General features: G+C 41.1%; 1 protein-coding gene across 15 annotated transcripts in view; it reads left to right on the top strand.

Annotated features, from left to right (window-relative positions):
- The first annotated feature begins 929 nt into the window (after positions 1-929).
- Positions 930-6,000, top strand: part of Marchf1 (membrane associated ring-CH-type finger 1) — an 863,029-nt gene continuing 857,958 nt past the window's right edge. For all 15 annotated transcript variants that reach the window (NM_001135838.2, NM_001401505.1, XM_087588653.1 and 12 more), the window contains 1 exon segment: positions 930-1,075. The gene's annotated coding sequence lies outside the window, so the exon portion shown is untranslated.

Below are 6,000 nucleotides of genomic sequence, written 5' to 3'. Positions count from 1 at the left end.
CTCATGTACGTATGGAGCTCAGACTGTAGGTTGTGCTTGTGTATTAATATTGGTGGAACTTTGAAAGTATTAAGCCTAGTGGCCAATTTGATGCTTGCAATAGAACTTTTTAGGAGTGTTACAAAGAACATTAAACAACAGAAGCTGGCATCACACCTTTGGTAAACATTATGTGACTCGTTTCCCTCCTAGTTGGCAACCCTTGGAGAAGTCAAGAGAGGCGTTTGCTCTATCTTGGCTGTGTTTGCTAGTCCTTAGGGTACCTTCCAGTCTTTGGTGATTATATGCAAGGAAAGCATTACCAAGGTAGCCAGAAATTCTGGTGGAGAGTTGCAATCTCAGTGTTCCAGTCATAGATCATCCACCCTTTATCACCTCCTAACCTTTGCTGGGCATCACCAAGGCAGGCCCTGACAGGAGGAACTTTCTGCTGAGACCAGACTCCAGTCTTCCTGGAGGCTGTCTTCGTTCTCTTCCCTGCAGCACAGGAATCATCACAGAAGCGCAGCTCTCAAGAAGCCAAGAGAAGGCCATCAGCTATAAGAACGATGAGAAAACTTTCTCCTTACCCTTATCTTTTGCCACTAATTTAGATGTTGTTTAAAAGTCACTAGAATAGAAAATACTGTTTCCTCTAGGCTCTGTCTCCACCATGTGCGTCTCACCCTGCCCTTTTCTGAAGTCCCTTCTCAGTCCTGTCCTTGACTCCAGCTAAACGGGTCCATGTTAGGTTCTAGGAACAACTAAAGTCTCCGCTGTGTCTTCTGCCTGCTTTGCTTTTCCCCATGTGAGCGCTGGATTATTCCAGTTTTTGAGCATGGCAGATTTCCACTGGATGACATCATGGGAGCCCAGTGAGTGCTGCTGGTGGAGGGGGACAGAGAAGGGGAGGAGGCTCAGAGGAGGAAAGAGGGCTGGGGAGCCAAGCCAGAGCCGGGTTGCCTGCCACCCGGCTGCACGTTTGTGAGCTGAGGAGTGCACCGCCAGTCTCTGACAAAGGATGGGAGGATGCCACTGCCCTGGGATGCCGGCTGCGCGCAGCCTGCCGGCTGCCTGAGCTACTTCACCCTCCCCGGTGAGTGATTGCAAAGACCGTTTGATCAGCCTCAGGCAGAGTCCACACTCTCTTTGGCTAGTGGTCCTGGGAGGCTTGTCCGTTCTCCGGAGCACAAGACTTGGCACAACTGTAGCTTGGAGCGCAGGCAGCAGGTGACTTTGCCCAGGTGGATTCTGCACGGGAGGTCCTGCTCCCCAGCTTAGATGGGTACCCAAGCCGCTAGAGGCTGGCTCCTTTGCTAGGCTTCCCCAGCGGGGTGCTGCTCTGGTAGCCCCCCTGGTAGACCTTGGGTAGATTATAAGTAAGCACTGTTTACACCCGCAGCCGCACCCCTCGGAAAGCAATTCCTATCAGTGTCTTCCTCTAGGGTGGGCTTGAGAGAGAAAGAGAGTACGGGTTATCCAGGGAAGGGCGCGCACCGCGAAAGACCGAGTGAAGCCTTTGTCTTGGGTTTTACGCGGATGCGCTCAAACCTGAATCAGACTCTTAGCAACTGTTGGGTTTGGTACTGGTTCCCCGGCTGGGTGAGGGATGCCGCTCTGTTCCTGTTGCAGGAGAAGTGGAGAACTGGGACTTTGGACACGGAAAGGGTCCTGCGCTCACAGGGTGAGTGTCGCAGTTATCCAGGTGTGGAGCTGGCTTTTGGCGCACAAGGAAGTGGAGTAGATGGTGAAGACAGAGCGAGCGAGCAAGAGAGATGCTCAAGTTTTATACTAAGTGGTGCAAAGGGAATCAGCAAACTTACAGAGGATGGCTCTCGATTTTTTTTTGTCCTTTCTGATGCGCTTCTTTGGGGGTATTGTTTGTGGAGAGTGAACGAGGCTGAGCTATGTCCAATGTGAATTTAAAGAGCTCCAGGTTTTCGTGGCAATTTCTTTTGTTACTATGGAAATATTTTGCTCGATAAATAAGCTAAACATCATTATCTTTACTGTGGTGTAGCTTGTGGACTTGAAGCAGTTCAGAAACTGCTCAAGTGCCTTAGTTGGGAGTAGTACCCTGTGCGTCAACATACCAATGCCCAAGCTGCCTGGCTTCCTGCCCAGGGGACACTTGCTTTATCTTTGAATTCCTGCTGTTTGGGAAGAGTCCAATTTTCTTATCAGAAGGAAATGGTGATATTCGTAGGAACAAGTGTGTTTCTGTCAGTCTCCCACCAACCACCTTGTGGTAAATATGGAAACCAATAAAATCTTGATACTTGGGGTTCACTTACAAAAGAAAGAGTTTAAAAGCCCTGTCATCAGGCAGCTTAAATAAACCTTAATAGCTAATTCATATTCCTGGAATAGTGGGAAAATCACTGATCATTACGAAGATTCCAGGTCTACAATTTTGGTGTGAGTGTTCCTAAGATAAAGACACAATACAAGAATAAGGTAATACCAGTTATAATTCAAATATTTTATTTTGTCTGTAAAGGCTTAATGTTTTCCTTTAGATTATTATGTATTCCTTAAAGATAGCTGGTCTTAATGAAGGTCTTAAGAGACAGAGAATCAAAACATATTTTCTACCTCTATGATTTCCTCTTCTGATAGTTTGTGTTCCTTTCAAGGCAAAGATGATAGGAAATGATTGGAATAATGCATGTGCTGAGAGTGAAGGGAGATCTGAGCTACCAGAACTCATGTTTATAAGTATGAGTCACAGAACTAGGAAGGCTATCACAGTGCATTACTTTGATTTGAGGGAAGCTCACTTTGGGTTTTACATGCTCGTCTCCTCTGAGAAGAACACAAAGTGCTTGATTAAGTGAAGCTATGTACAGAGACAGATAATTTGACCAGAGAGCTTGCCTTTACCCAGGACTGCTGAAATTGGCATAACATTTTTTCTGTGATTAAAAAAGCAAAAAGAATGTTTACTGCATTAGTTGGGTCTTGACTTCTTGTCACAAAAGGCTCTGTTCCTCCAGAGTTTTTCTTTCCAACTTCTTTTGTGTCTTTGTCGTAGAGCATACTCAATTCTATAAGGTTCCTGAATACCTGTTGCTCATGTTGACTGCTTATCCCTGACAGTATAATAGATTATCCTTAAGGCTATACATAGACCTAAACAGTGCACATGTGCGCGCACACCACACACACACACACACACACACACACACACACATATGTATACCATAATTCTGAACAGACAAGCAAGCAATGACAAGCAGAGCATTTTGTGACATTTGATTCATTTCACACAAATGATATTGCCTTTAAAATATTTCTAAGTTAATAAAAATATAAAGCTGCAATTTTATTTCATATCTATAGGAATTTAATTAAAAATGTTCTACCACCTACCCCCAAGCTACAAATGTTTCCACATTTTACTATGGTTGTATCTGTAATATGTAAGAAGAGTCTGCACAAAAGACAGGTGTCCCATATGAGTGTGACATATTTGATAGGATGTACAATAAACATAGTGAATAAAATGGTGTTCCTGCGGTAAAGATTATTCACCTAGCCTTCTTTAACATATGTTGCAAATAGTTTAGTTGTTTCAATATAGAAGAATTCTAAGCTAGAAAATGAGAGTAAGCAGTTAATCAAAGCCATAGCATGCTGCCAAGAGCAGACTCTATGATGTGCAGACATGACACTGCCATCATGGGGAAGAACACTGTACCAGTTACTCTTTTCTCACTTTGATCAAACAGGGACGTGAGTGAGTAGAGGTTCATTTTGGCTTGCAGTTAGGAGGAGTACAGTCCATCGTGGTAGAGGAGGCCTGGTGATCGAGTGACTCACAGCTGGGCAGCATGTACGTGGCTGGCTCGTCCAGCTGACAGAAAGTGGAGAAAGGGGTATGCTTATGCTCATCCACTTTCTTCTCTTTAACTTTTTATTCCGTCTGGGCCCCGAGCTGATGGTATGGCGCTACCTGTGTTCAATGTGGGTCTTCTCTCCTTATCACTAATCATATGCCAGAATCCTGGAAAGTTTCCAAGAAGAGATGCTATACAGCATGGAGTTCATATTAGTTAATAGCCTGTTGCTTTTCATTTTTCTAGTTTATTGATTTAACAGAAACTTTAGCATTTCTATGATTTGAAATTTCCTTCATTTTCCCTCAGGCGATGTTATTGTTATGAACCCAATCAGAAGGTTATTTTGTGTCCTTTCCATGAATACAGCTTATGTATGGCTTTTCCTGCTGAAGGATACTTATGGATAACATAACATTACTCTTGTTGCGGGTATTATTTGATATGGATATCGGCTAGCCAAATATGGCTGAAAAGTTGTCCCGACTTACTTTCTTCTGCAATTACAAAATAAGAGCAAAGGTCAGGAGTTACAGGGTTATTTAAGATATTGACAAGTATATTTTTATTTTTAATTACATCTATTTTGCACGTGCATGTGATATGTGCATGTGCATATATCACAGTTTGAGTGTGGAGGTGAGAGGATACCTTGCTGGGGTTGATTTTCTACTTTCACCACATGGATACTTGGGATAAAACTCTGACTGTTAGGCTTAGAAGTCAGTGCCTTTACCCACTTAGTCATCTTACTAGCCTAAGTATCTACTTTAATGAAAGAGTAAAGAAAATTTTATTGCAGATTTTACACTTAGAATTAAAGATACCATATTAGTCAGGATTGTCTAAAAGAACAGAACTGGTAGAATTAATGTATCTTTAAAGACATTTATTTGATTGATTTACTTGGTATGGTCTGGGTAGTCCAATAATGGTTGACTCTTGGAGGTGCCAAAAATTAGAAATTGTTCAATCCATGTTGCTGGATAACTGAGTAGTCCAATCTGGGACCAAAAGCTGGGACGATATCAGAATTTCCACTGGTTTTTAATCTTCATTGGAAAGAAGAAGAAGTTGGTTGTCATATCAGTTCAAGAACTCGTGTTAAAAGAAATAGACTCACAGAAAACTCAGTTCAAAAATACAGGATAAATGAACTTGTCAGCAAGAGTGACAGCAAACAGGCTTATAGTAAGTTTCTTCTTCTTCTTCTTCTTCTTCTTCTTCTTCTTCTTCTTCTTCTTCTTCTTCTTCTTCTTCTTCTTCTTCTTTTCCTCTTCCTCCTCCTCCTCCTCCTCCTCCTCCTCCTCCTCCTCCTCTGCCTCCTCCTCCTTCCCCCATGTCTTTTTATCTTGACTGCTACAAGATGGTACTGTCCACATTTAGGGTGGGTTTTCACACTTCAAATAATCTGATCAGAAATGTCTCTAATGGGAACACCCAATGGTGTGTGTTTAGTTGACAATCAAAAGGAACCATCATAGATGTTTTGTGTCAATGTCTTTAGAAGTGATCATTAATGATTTAATATATATTTGTAATGGTTTAGTAAACACTGGACACATTTTTATAGTAATGTGCTTCCGTATATTACCAGTTAGTCAGCTACTTTATTATGGCTAAATGATAAACTCAACAAGAAATAAACATTCTAGCCTTGACCTTATCATGTAATCAAGGATAACTCTCTCCTGTGAGTCTATTTCTTTTAACACGAAATGTATATGACCATTTCTGGCTTGTTTTTATCACTGGGGGAGGACAACACTCATGTATGGCAGTGATTTGAAAAACTCAAGAAAAGCAGTCTGACAAATAAACAATTAACCGTGTATCTTTTCAATTTCAACTTCATTTCAGTTAAAGACATAGCTTTATAACTATGAATTTAAATCATCTAGCATTTTAAATCAGTGGCATATTTTAACTATCCCTTTATTATAATTTTCTCTGTCAAACTATGAATTTTTAAATTAACACCATTTTATTAAAATTAGCCGAGTAGTACTTTTTCAAACTATTTTCGTATAGATGTAATTCTAAATGATATTTAAGATAGGCATAATTTTATTCAGTGAGATTTCTTTTTCAACAAACTAACTTATTTTGAAAATCTTTTCCCAAACCTATCAAGTCTTATTGTTACTTTGGAATTGGTACATCTTTGTATCTAATTTCTTCA

The sequence above is a fragment of the Rattus norvegicus genome, chromosome 16 (assembly GCF_021556685.1).
Source record: "Rattus norvegicus strain SHRSP/BbbUtx chromosome 16, alternate assembly SHRSP_T2T, whole genome shotgun sequence".
NCBI classification, from domain to species: Eukaryota; Metazoa; Chordata; class Mammalia; order Rodentia; family Muridae; genus Rattus; species Rattus norvegicus.
Note: the sequence above shows the minus strand (reverse complement) of the source record. Positions and strands in the feature narration are given on the sequence as shown.